Genomic DNA, 26,644 nt, shown 5'->3' with positions numbered 1-26,644 from the left:
TCCAAAGATCCCAATTTTATATTATGCTAATGATTTTCATGAGATTGGATTTCAGCTAATATGCATACATTGTCTTAGTGATAGCCAGGTATATTAATAGGATAGTAAGGTGTAAAAAGGAACATTCTAATGATAAGACAATCCAAACATTGACTTGTTAAACAATATTTTTCATAATTAGATTTGTTTGTAGTTCTATATTCTTGCATGAATCCACCTTTTTACCACTTGACATTTTCTATGATTTTTTTTTTATATTCCAAATACCTGGATGCATCTTTTCCCATTTTCCATTGCAGCCAATTTGTAGTTCTTAACAACAGATCAAGATCTGGGTGAGGAAGAGGCACCACTTCCATGGGTATATACGAGAAAGGTTAGGATAACTTACTAAGGGATCTCAAGAGATAAGAATAAGGACCTACACTAGGAAATAAATGTGTTCATTAGTCTCCCAAAGGTCAAGTAGGCCTCCCAAGGGGAGAATTGCCATTATTGGGATAAAAGGTAAATATTTAGTGTCTAAAATTATTATTTTTATTGGATATTTTATTCATTTACATTTCAAATGTTACCCCCTTTCCTGGTTTCCCCTCCGGAAACCCCCTATACCATGCCCTCCCTGCCTCTATGAGGGTGCTCCCCTGCCCACCCACCCACTCCTGCCTCCCCGTACTGGCATTCCCCTACATTGGGGCATTGAGCCTTCACAAGACTAAGGGCCTCTTCTCCCATTGATTCCTAACAAGGCCATCCTCTGCTACATATGCAGCTGGAGCCATGGGTCCTTCATATGTACCCTGTGGTTGGTGGTTTAGTCCCTGGGAGCTCTAGGGGTCTGGTTGGGTGATATGGTTGCTCTTCCTATGGGGTTGCACACCGCTTCAGCTCCTTCAGTCCTTTCTCTAACTCCTCCACTGAGACCCCATACCAGTCCAATAGTTCCCTGCTAGCATTGGCCTCAGTATTTGTAAGGCTCTGGCATATCCTCTCAGAAGACAGCTATATCAGGCTCCTGTCAGCAAGCACTTCTTGATATCCACATAGTGTCTGGGTTTGCTGTCTGTATATGGGATGGATCCCCATGTGGGGCAGTCTCTGGATGACCTTTCCTTTAGTCTCTGCTCCACACTTTGACTCCATATTTCCTCCTGTGAGTATTTTGTTCCCTCTTCTAAGAAGGACTGAAGCATCCACATTTTGGTCTTCCTTCTTGAGCTTCATGTGGTCTGCAAATTGTATCATGGGTATTCCGAACTTTTGGGCTAATATTAACTTATCAGTGAGTGCATACCAAGTGTATTCTTTTGTGACTGGGTTATCTCACTAAGGATGATACTTTCTAGTTCTATACATTTGCTAAAGAATTTCATGAAATCATTGTTTTTAATATCTGAGTAGTACTCCATTGTGTAAATATACCACATTTTCTGAATCCATTCCTCTGTTGAAGGACATCTGGGTTCTTTCCATCTTCTGGTTATTATAAATATGGCTGCTATGAACATAATGGAGCATGTGTCCTTGTTATATGTTGGAGCATATTTTGGTTATATGCCCAGGAATGGTATAGCTGGGTCCAATTTTCTGAGGAACCTCCAGACTGATTTCCAAAGTGGTTGTACCAGCTTGCAATCCCACCAACAATGGAAGAGTGTTCCACTTTCTGCACATCCTCGCCAGCATATGCTATCACTTGAGTTTTTGATCTTAGCCATTCTGACCAGTGGGAGGTAGAATCTCAGGGTTGTTTTGATTTGCATTTCCCTGATGACTAAGGATGTTGAACATTTCTTTAGGTGCTTCTCAGCCATTCGGTATTCCTCAGTTGAGAATTCTTTGTTTAGCTCAGTACCCCATTTTTAATATGGTTATTTGGTTCTCTTGAGTCTAACTTCTTGAGTTCTTTGTATATATTGGATATTAGCCCTCTATCTGATGTGGGATTAGTAATGATCTTTTCCCAATCTCTTGGTTGCCATTTTGTCTTATTAACAATGTCCTTTACCTGTCTTGGAAATTTCCCCCTGTGCCCATGTGCTCAAATCTTTTCCCTACTTTCTTTTCTATGAGTTTCATTATATCTGGTTTTATATGGATCCACTTGGATTTGAACTTTATACAGTGAGATAAGAATGGATCGATTTGCATTCTTCTACATGCTGACCACCAGTTGAACCAGCACCATTTGTTGAAAATGCTGTCTTTTTTCCACTGAATGGTTTTAGCTCTTTAGTCAAAGATCAAGTGACCATAGGTGTATGGGTCCATTTCTGGATCTTCAATTCTATTCCATTGATCTGCCTGCCTGTCTCTGTACCAATACCATATAGTTTTTAATCACTATTGCTCTGTAATACAGCTTAAGGTCAGGGATGGTGATTCCAACAGATGTTCTTTTATTATTGAGAATAGTTTTCACTATCCTGGATTTTTGGTTATTCCAGATGAATTTTCAAACTGCTCTTTCCAACTCTATGAAAAATTACATTGGAATTTTGATGGCGATTGCATTGAATCTGTAGATTGCTTTCATCAAGATGGCCATTTTAACTATATTAATCCTGCCAATCCATGAGCATGGGAGATCATTCTGTCTTCTGAGATCTTCAATTTCTTTCTTCAGAGACTTGAAGTTCTTGTCATACAGGTCTTTCACTTATTTGGTTAGAGTCACACCAAGATATGTTATTTGTGACTATTGTGAAGGCTGCCATTTCCCTAATTTCTTTCTCTGCCTGTTTATCCTTTGAGTAGAGGAAGGCTATTGGTTTGTTTGAGTTAATTTTATATCCAGCCACTTTGCTGAAGTTTATCCGTTGTAGGAGTTCTCTGGTGGAATTTTGGGGGAATTTAAGTATACTATCATATCATCTGCAAATAGTGATATTTTGACTTCTTCCTTTCCAATTTGTATCTCTTTTACCTCATTTTGTTGTCTAATTGCTCTGGCTATAACTTCAAGTACTGTATTGAACACGTAGCGAGAAAGGGCAGCCTAAAGTCCATGACTTTAGTGGGATTGATTCAAGTTTCTCTCCATTTAGTTTGATGTTAGCTACTGGTTTGCTGTATATTGCTTTTACTATGTTTAAGTATGGACCTTGAATTCCTGATCTTTCCAAGACTTTTACCATGAAGGGGTGTTAGATTTTCTCAGCATCTAATGAGATGATCATGTGAGGTTTTTTTTCTCTTAGAGTTTGCATATATAGTAGGATTACAATGAACCATCCCTGCATCCCTGGGATGAAGCCTACTTCATCATGATGAGTGATTGTTTTGATGTGTTCTTGAATTCGGTTTGTGAGAATTTTATTAAGTATTTTTGCATCGATATTCATAAGGGAAATTTTATATGTATGAATGTCTTATATGTATGACATGCTTTGCCTGCTTGTATGTATGTGTACAACATATGTGTCTCATACCTTTAGAGGTTATAAGAATGTGTCTGATCCCATGGAACATGAATTATAGATGGCTGTGAGCCACCACGAGGGTGCTGGGAATTGAACTCCAGTCATCTGGAAGAGCAGCAAGTACTTCAAGCCACTGATCCGTCTCCACGGCCCCAATATAAAATATTTTCAATCTGATATTTGGTCCTCTTTCCTATTTTTAAGGTTCAAATTTAAATGTTAATATAAAGGAAAGTAGAGAGAAAAAAATCTGTGCTGTGTATTCATCAAAATTAGGATAATCCCAATTTCAACTCATGCAACATTATACTGTCATGTTAGACATTTTTGTTTTCATTTTATTGTTTTTGAGATAGGGACTTACTATGTGTCCTGGCTACATAGTGAGGAATTCAGTGGTTCTCCTGCCTCTGCCTCCCAGATACTGAGTTTAAAGTCCTACACTACCATACCTTGCTTGTGTCTGATTCTTTAAAATTCTTTTACAATAGAAAAAACATGTTTACTGTTTCATACAATTGGCTTCAAATTTCAAACCTGCTTGTTTTTTTGTCATGTAGCACTGAATAATCCAGTCTCTGCACTTACTACTTATTTATAAGTGCAAACACAGATGTTACTGACCTTATTTTTGTAACAAATACAGAGACACTCAAAGAATGAAGATTGATTTTTGGCTTGCAGTTTCAGAGGTGTTGGTCTGTTATCTCAGAGGGCATGTAGTAGAACACAGTAGTTCATATGATGAATCAGGAAGCAGGAAAAGAGGTTAAAGAGAGAGGTCAGGCAAGACACAGCCCTAGTGACCTGCTTCCTCCAGCTTGGCCCTGCTGCTGCCCTTCCCACCTCTCAGTAATGCCAGCATGTGAACCCACCTGTGGTTTAATTCATTAATCAGAAGCTCTTGATCTACTCATCCCTGGAAGTGTCACAAATACGCTGAGCAGTATATTTCAATCTCTTCTGTACATTTCTTAGTCCAGGCAAGTTGGCAAGATTATCATATCATAATACTTAGGCTTACCAAAGTCATTTTACAAATAATATACACAGTATCCAACTCCAAGAATTTAAACTAGTAATAATTTTTACATGCTTGTTAACTAAAGGCTAAAAAAATTCAACATTGTAAACTTTACAGAACTTAATGACACTAATCTTCTGAGTCTGAGTTACTTGTGTGACTCATGCCATGCTCTTGGGTTCCCTTGTCTTCACAGTGTTGGCTGCAGTACTTCCACAAAACTCACAAGCAGTAAGGCAGTGGGGAGAGTTGGTGGCTGCTTTCTAAAGAAGGAATCTTCCTGGCAGGTTTACCCTAGTAATTTTAGTTTAAAATTTCACTTTGACCTTTACTTCTTAGTTTTAATACCATTCTGACTTTCAAGCCACTAAAGAATTGCCAAAAGAATTATTTCATGTCCTGCCAAGATCTCTCCCATCCAGTTTTTCCTTAAATAGTAAAAAAAAAAATGGTCTGCTTGAGAATTTGGGTCATAGTTTTCTAATTGAAGAAAACAGTAAGTAAAGGTCTGAAATTTTGGTGAATATGCTAAAGTGGATTTTCATTTGGGGGTGTGAATACAGAGATCAGAGATCAACCTTGGTTAGTGTTCCATCATATTTTGGGTGGGGATGGAACTTGTGAGGTTTAGCCCAAGCTAGCTGACCTCTTCCATCCACATTGCCAATGCTGGGATCACAAATGTACCACACGTGCTAGCTCTCAGATGCTCTGGATGGGACCTGCTCCTTGGGTTTGCACAGCAAGCATTAGCCAACTGTGCTCTCCCACCATACAGTTGAAATGGGTGGGTTTTGTTTTAATTAAACATACTTTTTAGAAAAGAAATGGTAGCTAACTCTTAGATTTTTTTAAAATCTCTTTCACAAATTTGATCAGCATATTCATTTATTTATAAGTAGTATAACTTAGTTAAATGCAGGCTGTGAATAAGCAAGAATTATTCTTGGTTTTTATGGTAAGCTGATTAGGAACACATACAGTAGCCCAAGATTTTTAAAAACAAGCTTTGTTTCATTTGCATAATGGTAACTATTTGCTATAGTCATGAGCAAAATAGATCATACACCAAATAGTCTTCAGCATATAAGCAATGCTTGGCATGATGATTACAGTCTTTTAAACACTTTTATACTTTATGATAGAAGAACTTCTAAAAAGTCAAATGTAAAAACTAGCATAGAATTTAATCTCACAGTAAACTTTATATGATGTGAACAATTGGAAAATTAGTCTCACTGAGCTTTGTAGTTTGCAGGATTTCAGGGACATTTTCTTCTCTTTAATCTCTAATGTGTCCTATTTCTGTTAAAGAGTTAAAACAAGCTAATTAATTCAGCATGACTTACAAACTGCTATCTTAGCAAATTTACTGTAAAATGTTTTGTGCCCTGGATAATTCACTTGTATATGTTAATTTATTCCACACAATACTCTAAAGTCAAAACTTCTCAAGATTTCACTGTTTTCTTCAATTTTACTAGGTGTACATCAACATGTACAGTTACTTGTATATTCTTACATAAAGTGGATGGCTTCATAGTACAGTGCAAGGAAAAACACAAATGTGATTCTTCTTGCTAATACAGTATCAGGGGTAAAATACTGACCTAAAGTCCAACTAAACATCATCTGATTAGAATGCTCAAATCAGCAGATGCACAGAGCCTTTGCATTTGCATCTTTCTTTCTTACTATGTGTGATCTATACATAGTCTAGTTCTCGGTTATGGGGAGAATAGGAAAAATGACCACTCAGTGTCCCTTAATTGAAGAATTCAGTTCATTTTCATTCATTACTATTGATATGTATGGACTCACTACAGTCTGTTGTTATTTCTTTTTGAGATTCTCTTTCTTCTTTTATCCATCCCTGTTCATCTTTATAGTTTGGTAATGCTTGGTGTGTGTGTGTGTGTGAGAGAGAGAGAGAGTGTGTGTGTATGCATATATACATATGTGACTTACTTAGTTCTTCATTTCTAAGAATTTCAAAAAATCTGTCTCTTTGCTTAATTTCTCATTAATATCCCAATTATCTTTCTGATTTCATTTAATGGATTATTTTTTCCTCGTGGATTTTATTCAGCTTTTAAATGGCTATTTAAAATGTTCTTTATGGTATATTTCATCTGTGCAGACCTGAAATTAGTTACTAAAGAGTTTGATGTGTGCCTTTAGAGGCATGGTGCCTTGAGTTTTCATGTTTCCTGTGCTCCTGCAATGAGATTGTTTTCTATCAGATGGTTCAGACTGAATGCAGCTGTATTGGGGACTATAGTATAGTGTCTCTGTAGCTCCTTCAGCTATGATTAATAACTCTGAGTATAGTATAGACTGGGATGGAATCAGAAACCCATTATCCTATGAGCCCCACAGGTGGGGACACGAGCTCAAGCAGGCACAGTGCTGATAGCCATGGCTGCGAGGCACTCACTGTACACTCATGTGGGAATAGTGGACCCTATCAGGTCACCACACTTTGGTCAAGCACTGTTGGTTCTAGCTGTGTAGCAAGGCCCCCTGCCAGCAGCCCTAGCAGTGGTGAGAATCCTAGAGCACTTGCCCTTCAGTCTGACAGTGGCTTGGGTCCAAATATCATTGGTAAAACCCCATAGCAGTATCCCTGTGGTGCTCATACCAAGTCATAACTTAAGTAGATTGTTACACAAAGTATAGAGATGACAGTTGTACAGATGTGTGGCAGTCGGAAACTACGGTGTTATGCTTTGCTGGCAGCAGCTCTTGTCAAGGCTCTTGTCTTATATGAGCACCCAAGTTTAGAGTGACGACTGGGTCTAGACGGTTTTGCTTCTTTAGAAGCAGTGTTTGCTGCTGTAGGGAAATGGTTGGGGCTTGAGTTATTCGGGGCCCTGTAAACTAGGTGGCAGTAGAAACTGCAGGATTACCTCTGCACTTTGTCTATAACTGCCACTGTAGCATGGTATAGTAAGACCAAAACAACAAGAAACAACTGAGTACTTGGCTTTGGTCCTGCCACTGACATGAGTTCACAGGGAGCTAGGCAGAACCTCGGGCTTAGAAGCAGAGAACTGTAGTCACATTGATATCTTCCATCCCCTCTGTATAAAGGTTGTTATCTCCTACAATGCAGCTTACCCATTGTCCAGGTGGACTTCACAAGGTGTCTGTGCATTTCCTGTAAGTCAATGCAGCATAATGTCTGTGGAGTCCCAGCAATGGAAATATTTAGGAGTTGATAACTCCTAGAGGAGTTCAAATTCAGACTTTTGGTCACATCTCAACATGGCCCCTGACTGTAGAACCTTAGGTATTAAATGTATGATATATGAGACTCTTTTTATCAAATTGAAAATATTACACAGATTTCATGTTACTTATGAGCTGCAAGCCAGTGTCCTTTACAGAGCTAACTTGATGGTCATGAATTCCTATACTGTGCTTTGTTTTTGTTTTGTTTTGTTTTGTTTTAATGACAGTTTAGCTGGGTATATTAAAGTGGACTTGCAATTGTGATCTTTCAGAGTTTGAAATACATCTGTCTAAGCCCTTAATTTTGTGGTTTAAATTAAACGTTTGTTGTTATTCTGATGGGCTCTTCTTAGTCTATGGTTTGGACTTTCTTTTCTACAGTGTATTCAAATGTGTTAAATTATAATATAAAACTATTAAAGATTGGCTTCATTTTTTATTCAGTTATTTATACTCTCAGAAAATATTGGAATCCTTGTATCTATCCCATCATAATTATAATCATTATTTTGAATTCACCTGGAATTTTGTCTTAAGTCATTTTTATCCATGTTTAGTAGTTTGTGGTTGACAGCTTTTGGAGGAAACAAGTTTTGTTGGTTTTTTTCATATTCCATGTGGTTTTGTTCTGGGATCTGGGTTAGGTTATTGCTTAGGATTTCTTGCTGTTTTTCTTTTTCTTTTAATTCAGGATGCCTCTCTTCTTTCAGTGGATATGTTTATAGTACTAAACAGAGACTGGGAAGTACAACAGTTGTGACATTTTCATGTGGTAGACCGGTATTCCAGTCGCAGGCTGTCTCCACTCTGTTGCTGTGGGGTGAGCTTCCACAGCAACAGTCACTATCCAGTAGTTAACCCAGTATGACTAAACAGAATAGCAGGTAACTGGAAGCAGGCACGTGCTGAGTACAGGTTAGTTTAGGTAGTAAAGGACTCATTGGTACTGCCTGTGCTATTGCATTAGTATGAGAGAAAGGAAAGGAAAGGGTGAACAATCACTGTGAATCTAGTGAGAAATGCTGGGTTGTTAGAGGGAGGTAGAGGAGAGACATTCATAGGAGTGGGAATAATTGAGACAGAAGAAAAAGTGGATAGATGTGGGAGAGCTTTAGTTAGCATTAGACTTTTAAAGAGAGGTAAGGATATGTGCCCAGATATTGTAAACCAGATCAGCATTTGGGCTTTGGGAAATATGACAATAAGAAGAATGGGTATGAGAAAGAGAAAACAAGAAAAGGAAAAAGGAGAGAAAGAAGGGAGAAACAGAAACAGGAACAGAGAGAATCATTAAAAGGCACCAACAGTAGGGGATAGTGTTGGCCTTCTATACCCTGCTGTACTATATAGATACTACTTATCTGTAGAGAGAGGCTACTGGGTGGAGGTAGAAGATAATGGACCCTCATCCAGATGAAGAATAGCTATAGTAGGGGAGGAGAGCTGGACGGAGATGTTAAGAAAATGAGATTGCTGGCCTGAATGCCAATTTTGTTCTTCATGGATCCACTGGCTTTTTTCCTCCCCAATCCTGGCCTAGGCTTCTCCATAATCTTTTAAGGGGAAGCTCTTCTCCTGTGGGCTTCTAGCTCCCTTTGCATGTAGTGTTTTCTGGGTTCTGTTCTGATGGATGTAGACTGTGGGCTGTGCACAACTAAGGCAGATTCTGTCCCAGTCTGGTTGCTGAGGCCCCACAGCGTCAGAAATGGCTGGTTATAGGATGCCCAAAGCACACTACTGAGGTTTGTGTTTAGTTCCTGCTTTTCCCTGTTAGGTGTTGATGGAGGTCATGGCAATAGTTCCTGGGAGACCCTTCTTTCAAATCCATACTAGCACTAGTTTTGCAATGTCTTTTGATCCAGATTTCTTGGAGTAGAATGCAGCAAAGAAGGCCAGTCTGGTGGTAGAGAAAGACCGTGTCTAATTGTTGCAGAGGTTTGTTGACCGGTAGAGCCTGAACCTGGAGCAGTAGCTAATTGACTGTAAATTATTCTTGCTCCCTTTATTTCCTAAACTGTTACCCACTGCGCTTTCTGATGGGGCTCCTAGTCTTCCATGTTCCAAAGGTTTTTGTTTTGTTCTAAGAGGGGAATATTTTTCTTTTCTATCTCTCTCTCATCATTTAGGCCAATTTTGGATAATATTTATTCTTTTAGCATATATTTATTGAGTACATGCTCAGTACCTGCATTTCACATTAATGTGGACTGCATCTTTTCTAAGTATGTTGGTAAATACATGGACATGAAGAAAGTTGGTTTGGAATCAGGAGAGCAAAGCGGAAGAAAACCTGCAGTGTCTGTCATGCCTCATTTACTACTGTGTTCTTCATTTTCTGAACCCAGTTGTTATTTAAAACAGAACTCCTCAAGTCTAGAGTTAGCAAGATCTTTATCACTTTATATAAACATCCCTTCTCCTAGTATCAGTTCCAGATTTGGGATATCACTTAATTCAGTACACCAGAAAACTATTTTGGCAGATGGAAATAATATATCAGGAAGGGATAAAAAATAAAGGATGCATTAGAGTATAAGTTGAACCAAAAGTTAGCTCAACTACTTTGTGAAATAAGACATTGAAGTAAATATCATAACCAAATAACTTAAGAATCCGCTTCACTTTCCAGGCCAAGGAACTGTAAATTAGGGGTACATGTTCATTATTGCTTTTTCCGGTGAACCTTCATATGCTCCTCATTTTTGAAAACACCTAATTGTTTCCCTGCAGCCATCTAAAACTTAGAAATTATAGTTGGTATCTTTCACTATCTTTTTAAACATTGCTTTTATCATTTTGTGAAATTGCCTTGGAGAAATGAGAATTCCTAGTGGCATATCAAAGTGTCTGTCTGGGCTATATCCCTCGGTGTGGCCACTCTCACTCATTCCCCTGTAAACACAGCTCCCATCCCACTGTATGCAAGGATCTTCTGCATACAGCTGTGTCCTGTAAATGCCACAGAAATGAGCACAGAAAGTATGTCCATGGTCAGACAAAACATGACCAGGAGAATTATAGATACATGATATGGATGATGATTGGGGGTGGGGGTGGTAGAAGCAGAATTATCGTAGAGTTCTTAGTGGAAAACAAAAGAAAATATGAATTATTTCCTTTTTGGCAAAAGCAACATGGGCATGCTATGGGATAGAGTATATCCGAAGGTTTGATCCAGACTGGCAGCTGTGCTGATGTGAGACAGGGGCATGTCTCCACAGGCAGCAGGCAGTTCTCACAGTGTAATTAGCATACCCACAGAGTTGCGGGGAAGGCTGCAGTGGTGACAGTTTTCCTGAGCAGCCTGATTTAATTCAGTGTTGATTTGACACAGATCTTCTGGCAATGTTTCTCCACCAGCGAGTCTACGGAATATATTTTCTCCATGGCGAGTGATGGGCGGGCACAGCAGCCTGACTGCAGCCAGCTGATGAGTATCTGAGGTCTCGCACAGAGATGTTCCTTACACAGCCTCAGAGTTCAGGGATGTCATTTCATGAATCACTGGCATTCTGTGACATTTAAAGGGAAATAGATTCTGGCACAACTCTACAGACAGGGTGGCAATGAGAGACACCATTATACACCGGATCCAGGAAGTCTAATGATTTTCAAATTTCAGGGCATAAGTGTCCCATTTATTTAGGCCCCCTCAGGACTTCATATAAGATAAATAAATAAACAATTTCTGTGACAAGTTCAAAAATCACATTTAAACCTAGGTATAGAATTTTAATTTTGATGTTAGCCTGTTTTGTACACATACTCACACAGACTGAGGCCACAAAAATAGTGAAAACAGCTTTATCTGCAGCTCGCACACCTGAGAGAATTCGGCGAAGAGGGGTTTTCCATTCTTTCTTTCAAGCCCAAATGAATAAAGTTTAGCTAACATTGTTATCTGTGTGTGTGTGTGTGTGTGTGTGTGTGTGTGTGTGTGTGTGTGTGTGTGTGTGGAGAGAGAGAGAGAGAGAGAGAGAGAGAGAGAGAGAGAGAGAGAGAGAGAGAGATGAGTTAATGATTCAGAAGCCCTACAGGAATCAGGCAAAACAACCACTTAGCAAGGGACAATCAAGTCAAGCTAACAAACTATTAAACGTTTTTATTTATCAGATGGCTAGTTTATTATAAAGATGTTTATTTTCTTGAACACACTAAATTACTCTCTTTGATCTAAATATCCCTTTATGGCAAACCAGATTTATAATTATATTTTTGTTATTTTTCAGTTATATCATCTTTTAGAGTTTTTTTTTTTCCATACCAAGAAGCTATTAAAATCCTAATTGCACTACAAATAAATTTACAGATAGGAAATGTTGATATATAATTTTTTGGAAAAAAAAACCAAAGTATGTCTTGTAGCATTGTAAAGCTTTAAAACTTTTTCACCGCACGTTTTTGTTTTGTGTCTGTGTAAATATATGTGGACACATAGACCACATGCACGTGTTGAGATCATATGGGTTCCAGGTCTCATTGATAGCCAGGCTTGGTAGCAACCATCGTTACCCACTGGGTCATTTCTCCAGCCTGTATATTGAGATGTGCCCTGCTCTTGAGACTTCTCTAGCAGTTTTAGTCTTTAGGGCTCTAACGTTGCATCTATGTGCACGTGTTCAGTTTTCCCAGCACAGCTTGTTGAAGAGGCTTTTTTCTCCAGTATAACTAGGTGGCTGTAGCTCTGTGGACGTACGTGTTGGTTCTCTAGTCTGGTCCACTCACATTTGTATCTGGTTTTCTGCCAGTACTGTGCAGGTTTTTTTCTTTTGTTTGGGGGCAGGGTGGGTGGAGAGGGCTTATTTTGTACAGTTCCATATCACAGTCCATCATCAAAGGAACTTTGGCAGGAACCTGGAAGCAAGCGCTGAAGCAGAAGCCATGAAGGATCCTGCTTGCTCCACATGGCTGGCTCAGCGTGCGTTTTGATAGACCCTGCCCTATCACAGATGGCCTTTATTGCACTGAATGTGTTCACATAATCCCTCATTTCTCCAGGACCTTTATCATGAAGGGATGTTGGAGTTTGTCAAATGGCTTTTCTGTATCAGCTTATGTGGGACATCATGTGATTCCTGTCCTGCCCTGTGCATTTTAACCAATTAGTTATTCTCTGCTTTTAAAATAGAGTAGCGATTTTATTTCAATAAGTAAAATTTGTGTACTCTTAAACATCTCATTTTAAAAAATAATTTTGAAATATTAATGGGATATATGTATAAAATTACATGTTTACATTTTATAGACAATATAGTATCTTAAATATTTACTTTAACACAAAAAGGTTGCCTGTAACTTTTAGCAATATTTCCTCATCTCGGATTGCTTATTATTACACTTATAACTTTCTGTTGGTTGTGAATTTCACATCATGTTCCACAGTTCCACTCATTTCCCTCTCCCCTCATAACTGCTTACCTAACCCCAATCTTACAGCCTAACCCCCATCAGAGAAAAAAATCTTGATCTGGAAGCTGCTGTGCCCCACAGTACACCCATTTGTCTACACTTATTTGCTTGCAAATTTTCATTGACATGAGTCACAGGTCTGGTCTCTGGCTTCTGTGGCTCTGTCAATACTAGATCCTCACTGGGACTCCTTCCTCTCAGCTATCCTGTTGTTGCTCTGTGTCATGGATGTAGGTCCTGCAGCTTTGGATCTGTAGGACTGGCCTCTTCATGAGCTCCAGCAGTTCATCAGTGTGGTTGATGATGGGGTGTGCCAACTCAGAGTCCCGGGTCTGGGCCTGAGAGGTGTCTGAGCTGGTCAGCAGGATGACGCTCCTGACTCACACCCTTGGGCTGCCTCACCTTCACCCGTGCTCCTGGCTGAGGTGCCAAGTACCCTGTCCCAAGTGCTGCAGCAGTAAGAGGCAGGACAGCTCTTCTTCCTGCCATAGGTGGTCAGAGGGAAGGACGAGGAAAGGGATACCTCTCTTGCCTATGCTGCTCCAAGGCAGACAAGTGGCTGAGCCCCCTCTTCTGTGCTCACAGCCGGTGGCCAGCTCACCGTCAACTCCCACAGAGGCCTGCACCCAAGTACTGGAGCTGGCTGGGGCAGGGGCACCTCTCTTCCTCTCATGGCCCCAGGGCCAGATTTCCCATGATGCCCAGACAAGGGATGGTGGTAGTTCTGCAGAGCCCTCAGATCAACATATCCCTGGGCGACAACTGAGAACAGGGACATCCACCTGGCCTTTGGTGGTAACAGAACCCTGCTGCAGGGCCACTGGCCCAGACATGGGTTCTAGTGGCACCACACGACAGGACCCTCCTGTGGTCCCGGGTGGCATCACCAGCTATCACATCAGCAGTTCCTCACTACTCTCCAGTCTCCAGGTCTGCCTCTCTTCACTGTGCCCACCTCCTTCTGGTTCTCTTTCTCGTCCATTTCTCCACCAGTTACTTGTTCCTCTTAGTGGTGCCCAGAGTCACTGAGTGCCTGGGGTCATCTCAGGAGTGATCTCAGGAGTGCTGTGTCTGTTGGTGCATTATGACACTGGGCAGGGGTAATCTCGGACATGGTCTCCCCTAACCTCAGGCCTGCACAGTGCCCAGCTTTAGTCATTTCAGGCTAGCTCCCTGTTTTGACCCCATGGTGCCCATCTGGTGGACATCGTAGGCTCACGCCTTTCCCTGACCTTCCCAAGTAGCCCCATTTGTGGGTGGGCTGTCTAGACTCGCTTCTGCCAGGAGCCCACGGCCCTTGCTCACTCCCTGCCCTGGAAGTGTAGTGAGTAATAATTAAGAAAGAGTACCGCCCCTCCAGGCTCTGCACCAAGTCCAGGGGGAGGGGGGGGAGGTCAAGGCAGCCCTCCCTGTCACCTCCGAGCCAATCTTTCCCAGCTAGCTCTCACTGTGTTTCCTCTCTACCATAGAGACTCAACAGTGGGAGTCCCGTCCTCCCGCTCTGCACCCAAATACCTGGTAAAACATGACTCTTAAATAGTTAACCTAATATCTTTATGTATATAACACTCCCAACTACATAATGCCAGTTTACAATGATAAAGGTCTTATCTCAATATTTCTAACCTCTCCAAAACACCAGAAATCTGTCTGAAGCCATCTGGATTATCTGCATCTCTTCTCTCCTCAGCTCTTCAGTCCACCAAGCTGCTCTCCCTCCTTAGCTCCTCCCCCTCTCTCCCCACCAATCACTGGCCTCTCACTGCCTCAGTGTTAATGGATAGGAAATATCTTGCAGCATGGAAGCCCTTCCAGGCCTGTACTGTGCTGTACTGACGGTTGGCTCAGGCTAGCTCCCGGTCTGGGCCCCCACGCACCAGGCTGGAGGTCATCTCAGGCTTGCTTTTTTTCAGGTTGTTAATCATACATAGGGTCATAGGTCAGAATACTGAGTGTAGACATAGCCTCTTTCTTCTCTACCATCTACTGATGCACAGTGACACAGCAGCCATACCTCTAGAGACTTATTTTAAGCTGCATTATACCAGAAGGAAGATGTGAAGGTCTTATTTTAACAGTTTTAAAGTTAACTGTATCTTATCTTAATTCACCTATATATAATAACTGATCGTTTTAATTAGAATTTCTGTTCTGTTTGGTAGACTTTTGCATATAAAATAGTTTATTGAGTTTTCTCTTTATTGGGACAGTGTAGTGTGTTTGTATGCAGTATGTTTTAGTAATTAAATACATGTATATAATGTACAATAATGCAATCAGGGTAATAAGAATTGCTATCCCCTCAAACACTAATCATCTTCATATGTTGGAATGTCATATTCTTCTGGTCACATTGAAATAGGTCATTGATTGTGTGAACCTATTCTTACCCTTCTGTATATGTAATAGAGAACCCAGAACTAATCTTCTTCCCCACTGTGGTTCAGTACCTCTCTACAGAACTTGTCTGATTCACTTTCTCTCAGGCCTTTCCAAGTCCCCAGGGTCCACAGTCCCACTCCATTTCTCAGGACACTGACTTAAAAGTTTACAGAAATGATAGCACATGCTATTTGACTCTCTGTGTCTTTCTTCTCTTAGCATAATGAAACTGGTTCTGTCCGTGCTACCCCAAATGGCCATTTCACACTTTATGACTAAATCATGCTCTTTCATGTTCATGTACACACTTTCTTTATTGGCTCAGCTACCCAGAGCATAGGATAGATCCACATCCTAGTGATGTGAACAGCACTACAGTGAACATAGGAATGCATACATCTATTTGGTACAAAGATTTTTGTCTCCTTTGCATGTGTTCCCAGGAGTAAAATCACCGTGTCATTAGAGCACATCTGTTTTAGTTTTCTGAGGAATACTGTATGGTATTCCATAATGTCTGTCCACTTTACACTCCCACAACCCTTTCTCCCCATCTGTATCATCATTTTCTATTTTTGTCTTTTTGATAACAGCCTTTCTAATTGGCATTGGATGATTTATTTTAATGCTTTATTGCCATTGTTGTTTTAAGAAAGAATACGTCCGAGGTACTCTTGAACTCACAACGTGCCTGCCTCCCACCAGTGCTGAGAATACAGACTTCTAGCACCACTTTCTCAAGCTTTTGATTTGTTTTCCCTAATCATTGTGAGACTGTACGTTTATTCAATAGACCATCTTCTCTCTACTGGATACTAGTGTCTTTGTTAAAAATTTATTTGGCTATATGATTGTAAATTAATTTAAATTTTTAGTGTGTGTGTGTGTATGTGTGTGTGTGGTATAACAATACCACACTGTTTGGTTATATTAACTGTAATATGTTTTACAGTCAAACATTATAATGCCTTTTTCCCTCATCCTAGATTTTTATAGCTCATCTTGGCCTTTCCTGCTTCTACATAAATATTTGGGCTTTTTTCTATTTCCGTAAGAAAGGTTGTCAGTATTTTGATGAAAATTGCATTGAACAATGGAGTACTAAGGTATTTGAGCAGTAGAAAGTCTTCTGATCCATAAACGTGGGACATCATGAACACTAAGAGATAGTGAGTCACATTGGCCAATTAGTTTTAGTTTTGAACCATTACACCATCCCCAGAATGAGTCACACTGGAACCTGGTCTTTGGTCTTTTTAATGTGATGCTGAATTTGGTTTGCTACTGTTTTGTAGATAACATTGGCATTTATAGTCATCAGGGTCTATACTTTTAGTTTTCCTGTGTGTGGGATCTTTGTATGGTTCTGATACTAAGGTGATGCTGGCTCCAGAAGAACAATTTGGCAGAGTTCTTCCCATTTCAGTTAGAGATGAAGTTTAAGAGGAATTTGAATAAGCCATTTAAATATTTTGTGTAATTCAGCAACAAACCTTTCATGTTGTTGAGGCTTTTCTTGGATGGGAGATTTTAATTATTGTTTCAGTGTTGTTGCTCATTATTTGCATAGTTAGATTTCCAATTTGATAGTGTGCATGCAGAAATGTATCCATTTCCTATAGGCTTTCCACATTATTAGTATATGATACCAGACTCTCACAATCCTTTGCATTTCCACACAGTGAGAACCCATGTTCTCACCTCTGACGTCGAGTCTTTTTGCTCTTCCTTGTTAATCTAGCAGAATGTTTAGTCGGTCTCATTCACCTTGTCAGAACCCACAGCTCGTTCACTCAGCGTGCTGGTCACAGGGCATGGTGGTCACAGAGCATGGTGGCCTGTGTCCGTCATCTCCCCACTGTGGAGATAGACACGGAGACCTAGGTCACCAAGCCCTGTCTTATAAACAACAACACACTGCTTTGATTGATCTTTTTAAACTTTCTATTCTGGTTGTCAGTCCTTTCTCTGCTTTTGGATTTTCTTTGTTCTCACTCCGGGTTGTTTCGGGTGCTGCAGTCATGTGAAGCAGCTCTCCCTTGTGATTTGCCTGTGTACTACTGCATACTTCTCCAGAAAGCGCCTCTCTGCCCAGACTTCATAGTTTGTTTGGTTTTGTTTTAAAGATGTATTTATTTTACTTATATGAGTACACTGCAGCTGTCTTCAGACACACCAGAAGAGGGCATCAGATCTTATTACAGATGGTTGTGAGCCACCATGTGGTTGCTGGGAATTGAACTCAGGACCTCTGGAAGAGCAGTCAGTGCTCTTAACCACTGAGCCATCTCTATAATTTCCCATAATTTCAGTTTTTAAAAATGTATTAAGACTTAGCTGAGCAATGGTAGCACACACTTTTAATCCTAGCACCCAGGAGACAGAGGCAGCTGCATCTCTGGTACCAGTACACCCAGGGCTACAAAAAGAAACCCCGTCTTTTGAAAAAAAAAAATGCCTGTTTTTAAATATCTCTCTCTCTCTCTCTCTCTCTCTCTCTCTCTCTCTCTCTCTCTCTCTCTCTCTCTCTCTGTGTGTGTGTGTGTGTGTGTGCATGTGTGTGTGTGTGTGTGTGTGTGTCTGTCTGTCTGTCTGTCTGTCTCCCTCCCTCCACGTGTGTGTGTGTGTGTGTGTGTGTGTGTGTGTGTGTGTGTGTGAGTGTGTGTGTGGTACATATATAAATACCTGACAGAACATCTCAAGGGTAGAAGTATATATTTGTCTCCTGGCTTTATTGATTTCTTGACCCATATGATTGAGCAGAATGTAATGACAGTAGGAGTATATACTAAGGGATCTGTTTCCTCATGGCTGGATAAAAGAAAAGAAAGGAGCTGTATAAGAAAAGGCCAGAGCAGGAACCGGAGAGATGGCTCAGCAGTTAAGAGCACTGACTGCTCTTTCAGAGGTCCTGAGTTCAGTTCCCAGCAACCACATGGTGTCTCACAACCATCTGTAATGCCCTCTTCTGGGGTGTCTGAAGACAGCTGAGTGTACTCATATAAAGAAAAATAAATCTTTAAAAGAAAAGAGAAGAAAAAAGAAAATAAATGAAGACAAAGGAAAAGAGAAGGAAAGGAAAAGGAAAGGGAAGGGAAGGAAAGGAAAGAAAAAGGCCAAAGCAGCATATTGTCCCCATTAACAAGTCACAGGGGCTCACTTCCTCTCACTGGGTCCACCCTCCTACCACATCCCAAAAATGCCATCATATTATGAATCACCAAGCGATCTCTACACTAGGTTAGTACCTTCATACGCAAACTTTCAGTGAAAATTCCTTTCAAGCACACCCAGAGATGTGTTCTACTAAGCCCTTAGATGTTGCTTAACCCAATCAAGGTAAAAATTAAAACTGATCATCACACTTGGTGTTTGGACTAGCATATGATCTACACTAAAGATTGTTCCATGTGTTGATAAGAGGGGGGAAATGTGTATCTTATTGCTGTTCAGTGAAAAAAAATGTGTCCTATTGCAGATGGTAAAAGATTTATACATGGTGGGCAGTGGTAGCGCATGCCTTTAATCCCAGCACTCTGGGAGGCAGAGGCAGGCAGATTTCTGAGTTTGATGCCAGCCTGGTCTACAGAGTGAGTTCTAGGACAGCCAGGGCTATACAGAGATACTCTTTCTCTAGAAAAACAAAACAAACAAACAAAAAACAAACAGCAAAAAAAGATTTATACATGGGGTGACAGGAGGCAGAGACAGGAGAATCCCCAGAGATACCTTAGCCAGCTAGCTTGGTGCACACAGTGAAAATAGAGACCCTGTCTAAAACAAGATGGAAGGTGAGGATGAGCGCCTGCCCTTAGCCTTGGACATCACACATGGGACCACATTCACATGTGACAGAAGAAGGGCAGAACGGAGAAGACACGTCACAAAGCTCCTTGTTGGTTGCTTCCAGATGGTCCTTTGGATTTTTTATACATAGTCATCCATGTACCTTTGTATATGTGAGAAATCACTGAGTATTGTTCTCAGTACATTTTCTTTTCATCTTCTCGAATTCCTATAAGTGTGCAAGTTGTCCATTTGGTAGTATTCCATAAATTTCATATTCTTTGTTCTTTTAATTCTCCCTTCTTTTCCTATTTGACTACTACTACGTCTGAGGTTAACTCAGAAGATGTGTGCTCCATATCATAGACCCTTCCACTTGTAGTATTTTGTGGAATCTATTATATTTTTATTTTTTATTAAATTTTATTTATTATTATATTGTTATTTTATTCAGGGTGTTAGTTCCAATATCTGTCTTTGCTGAATTTATCACTTGTAACGTGAATTGTTTTTCTCATTTTTTTGTATCATTCATGGGTTTTGTTTTGTGTGTCACTAAGTTCAAATTATTGCTTTAAATTTTTTTCAGGCATCTCTTAGCTTTTCCTCTGAGATGTTTTTCAGGAGGATTTTTTTAGTAATGGTGTAATGTTTCCTCTGGTGCCTTTTCCCTACTTTAATGTCTGCTACTACTTTTATTTGGTGTAACATTTACTTACTCTATTGTATGAAATAGCTTTTGTAGGGAAAGTTTTGTTTATATGGGATCTATCATAGGTAGATAGATCACTGGTAGGTGCATTGGGTTTAGTTATAGGCAGCTCACCAGCACATCTCTCAGTTTCTTCAGCTTTGGTGTCCACAGTGTCTAGAATGCAATAGATCTCAAAAATGTCATGAGTTTTCAGTGGACATAAGCAAAGTGACATGTCCAATGGCTACACATATTTGAGCCCTGTTGGTCCCAGGGCTTGTGTTTGTGTTTGTAGTGTTGATGATGCAGACTATGAAGAGGTCCCTTGCTCCCTCGTGCAAGAAGAGCAATGCTATCAGCTACCATAGTTCCTGATCTGTAGAAAGTGATGACATTCTCCAGGACCTTCAGGATAAATGCAGGCGATCCCTAGGCCTCTGATATCAGCAGCCACTCCTTAGAGCCATATCCTTAGAGCATAGGGTACAACTGTCTCTGTCCTCTGGGATGAGTCCAGGTCATGCTGAGTGGTGTGGTAATAGTAGCCGTGAACTCAACATTGTGGAACCTAAACTCTATGTTCCTCAGGTCCCATGGGGCAATCCCATTTGGAGCTTGGTCTCATAGCACTGGTAACTGGTTTTATAGAGATGGGAGCCATACCTGATGCTTTTACCACACCCCAAGAGATCAGCACAAATGGTCTCAATTCTGTGTACTATAGAGGAGCAGGCATGGAACATTTGAGTTTGTGGCACTGGTCTCCTGCTCCTTGAGTTATAGAATATGAAGGAGACTTTTTTCTATTTTCTGTTGGTTTGTATAAGTGGTGATGAGACTTGTAGCTAGGGTATCTGCTGTCTGTATGGATAGAAATACTCTCAGGTCACACAAGGAAAACCTCAGTAAGAATTAGGTTTGTGGCATTTGTTGATGCAGTCCTGATCTGCTGTAGATAAAAGGGAACTTCTCTTTATTCCAATGGACAATCTTGAGTCAAGCCTCTCTGTAGTAGGTTTAATCTTCAGCCTGTAGACTGGGACAGAAAGTTTTCCTATTCCCCATTGTGGGTTCGGATGGTGCCAAGGGCTGACTGGGCCTCTGGTAGCCACTTTACTATAGTTTCAGAATAGAGCTGTATCTTTCCAAGCTCTGAAATGTCATGTATAGGTGAAACTTGGATTTTGCATTAGGAGCTGCAGTCTTGAGGTGAAAGAAACCTTTCCTAATACCTGCAGGTCCCGCTCATGTTGGACTTGGACATGTAGTAGAAGCATCCTCTTTGGCTGAAACTGCAGAATGTTAAGATGACTGGCCTTAGTGCACTGAGGTCCACTGGCCAAAGCTGCTGGTCTGCTCAGGCAAGGTGACATCTGGTAATGCCATTGTAGAAGATTCCTTCTTTGGAACAGTAAAGTCCCTCCAACCAGCCAGCTCCCCAGACTGGATATAAGTGTTCCGAAGCTATGGAGTCTGTGCTGGGGCTGCTGGTCAGATGCCGAGTGAGTGCTGCAGTTCCTGCATCCATGCATATACCTCAGTGAGTGCTGCAGTTCCTCACCCATGCTTGTGCCTCAGTGAGTGCTGCAGTTCCTCACCCATGCTTGTGCCTCAGTGAGTGCTGCAGTTCCTGCATCCATGCGTGTGCCTCCCAGGAAGACTGCAGGGCTTGCCTCTGTGGCCCTGTTACCCGGGTTACCTTCTGCCTCCATCCTGTGCAGAGCTGCCCAGCTTCCTTGCTGGTTTCCAGTCTTCCCTCCCTATCCACAAAGTACAGGTTCTCCTTTGTTCCACACCAAGCACCTCTGTTTTACCATCCTGACTACATTGTCTATTTTTCTTCTAAAAATATTGTATTTGTTTATTCTCAATTTGTGATTCATGGATTAAATGAATTGTAAAATTACCTCTAAGATTTTTATCTTCAATAAGAAAATATGAAACATGAGAGCTAATTTAACTTAAGTGAAAGGCAGCCTTCAGATTTGTCAGGTCCATTCCATAATATGCATTGTTATGTTATAAATTCAAGGTACATCTTCATGGTCTCTGGTTTTAGGCTTGGCTGTGGCATGAATAGCTTTGCTGATATCATTAAAATTAAAATGCCTTCACATATTTGAAAGAAGTTAGAAATACTTACAGCTAAATTATAGACTTTGATGGTTCTGTACCCAAGTTCTCATGAGAATTGTCTGGCTTGGTTTATAGTGCATTCAGATAAACACTTAGTTATTAAAAACAGCTGAGCCTCACTGCTTCGCTTTCTGTGTCCTCTGCTGAGTCTTCGGACTTTTCACTGGATATAAATGGTTGGCTACTGGGAGAGTAAATAAACATTGCGTCCTGGTTTACTTTCCATTCCCGTAATAAAGACTGCAGTTGTCATCAAGGGGAGTCAGCACAAGCACTGGAGGCAAGGATGGAGGTGGGACCAGGAAGGGACTCTGCTTACTGGCTTGCTCCCCACAGCTTGCTCAGTCTGCTGTCTTATACAGACAAGGACCGTCAACTCAGGACACTATCACCCACAGTCCCACAGTGGATGAGCCCTCACACATCTGTCATTAGTCAAAGAAATGCCCACAGATTTGCCTAGAGACCAATCTGACAGAAGTATGTTCTCAAGTGAAGTTCCTTCTTTCCAGATGGCAAAAAACTAGCCAGCAAATATTTCATCAGAAATTAAGTGGAATAATAATATTGACCTCACTTTACACCTTGTTCTTGGTTTGTTCATAAGAATGAATAGGTAGAACTACAGATTTTCTTCTCAAGTATGCGCCAAAGCTTCTAATCTAATAATGACTATTTGGGTCATTTATTTGATACCCTTTGGTTATATATTGATGAAAAAGTCCTTGCTTCTGAGTAGCAAGTAGCAAGCAGCTTAACAAATATGTTGTTTTTAAGCACTTCAACATGCAAGAGAAGAGTAAGAGAACATTAGTGAGGTCACAAGCCAGCTCAAGTAACTGTGCCGTGGAGGGCTATGTTGGAGTAAAACTCCAGCTCTGATTCAGTTACTTGGCCCCAAATCACTGTCTTTGCTCTGAAGGTCTGTCTGCGGCTGCCAGAGGAGACAGGCCACGCCCATGCTGTGAGGAGTGGCATCACTAAGTAGCCCTTCCAGGAAGTCAGACTCCGCCTCCAGGGCTTGAGTGGCACCTCATCCTTTTCAGGTTCTGCTTTTATTTGAAAATTACTTCCAGAGATGTCTACACAAGTAAGCAAGTAGAAGCAGCACCCTACGCACACCTTCCCCTCATCTCTGTCTCAGTGCCCCACCCCACCCACACTGACGCTTACGTTCTTCACTTACTTCCACCCTCTCGTCCATCCTCATGGAGACACCTTTAATGGGGTGGAGTATGACTTGTACTTCATGGTGCTAACTTGTACTTGTATGGTGCTAACTTCTCCGGGTCTGTCTGTCTGTCTGTGTGTGTCCTGCTTATGGGGAGGCCTGCAGTGACCACCACTGAGACTTTTTAAATAAACCTCAAATAACAGAGTACTAAACAAGTTCCTCACTTTTGTCTGAGGAAGGGAGTGGGAGTTTGGAAGAGTTTTGCTGCTTACAGAAATGAAGTCACAGAACACTAGGTTAAAATAAATAATAGTGTCATTTAGCCTTCCTTCTTCAATTAGTCATCATAAAACTGGGGCCCGGAGGATGAAATGCCCCCAGCTGATACTGTAAATCCAGGGGAAAGCACTGTCTTGGAGGAATCTTACCCTGCACTCAGTTTTTATAGAGCACATCTGTGAAACTTTTAACATAAAATCTTCAATCACTGAAAAGAATTCTGTCTCTCCTCTCTGTATTTCATACTCACGTACCTTATCTCTCCTCCATTTAGGGAGACAAAACCTCTCCTGTGTGGAAAATGCATTATGCAGCCTCCGGAGCATAGCAGCTGTCTCAGACTCTGTTGAGGGTGCTCTTTCTGGATGTTAGGAACGTTCAGTCCTCTAAAAATAAAGATAAACTTGAGAAGAGCTACTGAAGCAATACAGTGTCCTAAATGTACAGGAAACTTTCTTTGGAGATGATGGGGCTTTTAGAGTGATGTTTTTAACGTGACTTTTCTCTTCAAGCTTGCACATTGTAGTTTATGCCTGCGTCTCTTGCGAAGGGCTGTCCTTTGCACAAGCACTTTCAATTCTGCTTCAAATACTAAAATTTAAGGTTGTCTCTGCAGTATATGACTATGCCTGCTAAAATCAATATTTTTGTAATTTTTCTTTTTTAATGAGTTTTTTATCTTATGAATTTGATTCCAGTTCTCTGCTGATACTTAATAGGATCCTCCAGCTGAGACAGCTCACAAATTCCTGTTCCTATCTCTAGCTATATTCTTAATATTTTCAGTATGATGTACTCTGTGAAGCTGAGTTTCACATGTGTAAATCTGAATTTACCTTTTCCTTACTGTCTTTTTCCCAGTCTCATGTTTACAACTTTAGGGCTAAGATGTGTTCATCAGGATATGATCCCTGAACCTATTTTCTTATGTCTTATTTCATATGTCTTTCTTTCTTCCTTTTTTTTTTTTGATTCATTCACCAATTTCCCTGAGGTACACTATATCATCTCGACTTTCTGGTAGTTTATGAGATGCAACAGCCTTTGAGAGAGTTCCTACTGCACTGAGACTTCTGCTGTGAATCACAAAGCAGGGACAGCGACCCAAGGCACTGATTAGATACTGGGGGGTGTAAGAGAGGGGCATAGGGGGTGCATTTCCTTACTAACAAGAGCCTTACTATAAAATTCCTGCTTCACTCATATTAGCTTGAAAGTGGAGGGGAGAATAGAAAGCTTTTTTAATGCATACACACACACACACACACACACACACACACATACACATTGAAGGATGAAGTTCATATATATATATATATATATATATATATATATATGAATATATAATGTACATGCATTACACAGCATAGCTCCTAAAGGTAGAACTGATGCATTAGAAGTATAAGCCCTGGCCTTTCCCACAGTGTCAACATGCTATACTTACGAATAGCAAAATGTGTGTCTTGTTTTTATATTTATATGTTTGGGACTTGGTGGGAATTACTATAAATCCATGTAGGTAACCATTGCAAAGGTCTGGTCTGCTACAGGGTTTTCATCAGTAATCTGCCAAGTAAATTCTGATTCTGGGTAAACAAAACAATATGATTTTTTTAATTCTCAGATAGATTTACACTTTGAACTTTTACTATCTAAGCTTGCTCACTTAAAAGGCTGAAGCTGGGAGTCACAAGTCCAAGGTCAGTCTGAGCATGTTGGCAGATGCATATCACAAAGTAGAGATGAGGCTGGGGGAATCCCCTATCCATACGAGGACCCCCAACTTAGTCCCCAGGATGAAGTTTACAAGCCAGGCATGGTCATGTGCCCCAAATACATCTAGCCAGCCAGTCTTGCATACTCAACTGTCTCCAGACCAATGACAGAAACGGTTTCAGAAGACAGAGTGAATGGCTCTCAAGGAGTGACATCTAAGGTTGACCTCTGGCCTAAACACACACATGCACCCACCACATGAGCCCACATACACGTGTACACCCACACATTCATGTGCCCCAAAGCACATACACACAAATGAGAAAGGAGAAAAAAGATACATTTTAATTACTGAGACTTCAAATCTAAAAAGTACCAAAATACACAAAAAAGTACCAAATACAAAATTGTTAGCTCATAAGGCTAATGTCATATTAAATAGTCAAAACTTTCTTGTGATAAAACCTGAGTTATATGTAGTTATTCTAAACCCCTCTGTTTCTCCTGTAACAAAGGCCGTGATCTAGAGGCTCCAGTCACAGGAGGAAAGCGCCAACACACATGGTGCTAGCGCAGTGAGGCAGACGGTGTGTGGAGGAAGCTGTTTTCCTCTTAGGAGAAAGTTTATAATAAATAATAAAACCACTTAGCAAACTAAAAAATACTAGAAGATGTAGTTCATAATAATTTTACTGTTCTCTTCTTAGTGTAATTTGTCCTAATAGCTTCATTTGTTTTAAATCCTAAAGTTACTCTACAGAGGCAGTTGCATACACACACACACACACACACACACACACACACATTCAGAGAAGGCTGGAGAGTTAGCTTTGTCTGTGATTCGTCTCCTCCTCTTAAAATTTGATCAGGGATGGTGGTGCATGCCTTTAGTTCCAGCACTCAGGAGGATCTTCATGAGCTAGAGGAATGGTCTATAGACTGAGTCCCAGTACAGCCAGGGCACTGAGAAACCTTGTCACAAACCAACAGAAAACTGTGAGACAGGAAAGCTGTCCCTACCCCAAACTGGCAGCAGCCCTTGGAGGAAGCAGGCCCTGCACCAGGCCTAGGCTGTGCTGGGGAGCTGACCCACGTGGCATGGATACGGGAGACCTGACTGCATGTAACTTACGAGTGTGGGAGAGCTATCGGGCTGACCAGTTCAGATACCACTCAGGCCCACATCCTTGAATTGGGCCACCCCATCATCTCTCCCATCTATAAACTGACAGGGAGCATGAAGGGCTGCTCCTCGAGAACCAAAGCCACAGAACCTCCATGACATAGGGCAACACAGGATGTCTGAGAGGAGTCCCAGTGAGGATCCATTGTTGTTAGTGTAGCGGAAACTAGAGGCCTTGAAGCAGACCAGTGACACATTGCAATGA

At 40.9% G+C, this 26,644-nt stretch overlaps 1 protein-coding gene and 1 pseudogene across 3 annotated transcripts in view; one reads left to right on the top strand and one right to left on the bottom strand.

The window, feature by feature from the left end:
* The window catches only part of Tbck (TBC1 domain containing kinase), a 146,671-nt gene that overhangs the window by 85,322 nt on the left and 34,705 nt on the right, over positions 1-26,644 (top strand). The gene's annotated exons all lie outside the window — the stretch shown is intronic.
* LOC127683945 (uncharacterized) lies at positions 14,995-15,116 on the bottom strand (annotated as a pseudogene).

Source organism: Apodemus sylvaticus, chromosome 4 (assembly GCF_947179515.1).
Source record: "Apodemus sylvaticus chromosome 4, mApoSyl1.1, whole genome shotgun sequence".
NCBI lineage: Eukaryota > Metazoa > Chordata > Mammalia > Rodentia > Muridae > Apodemus > Apodemus sylvaticus.
This window is presented reverse-complemented; position numbering and strand designations above follow the sequence as displayed.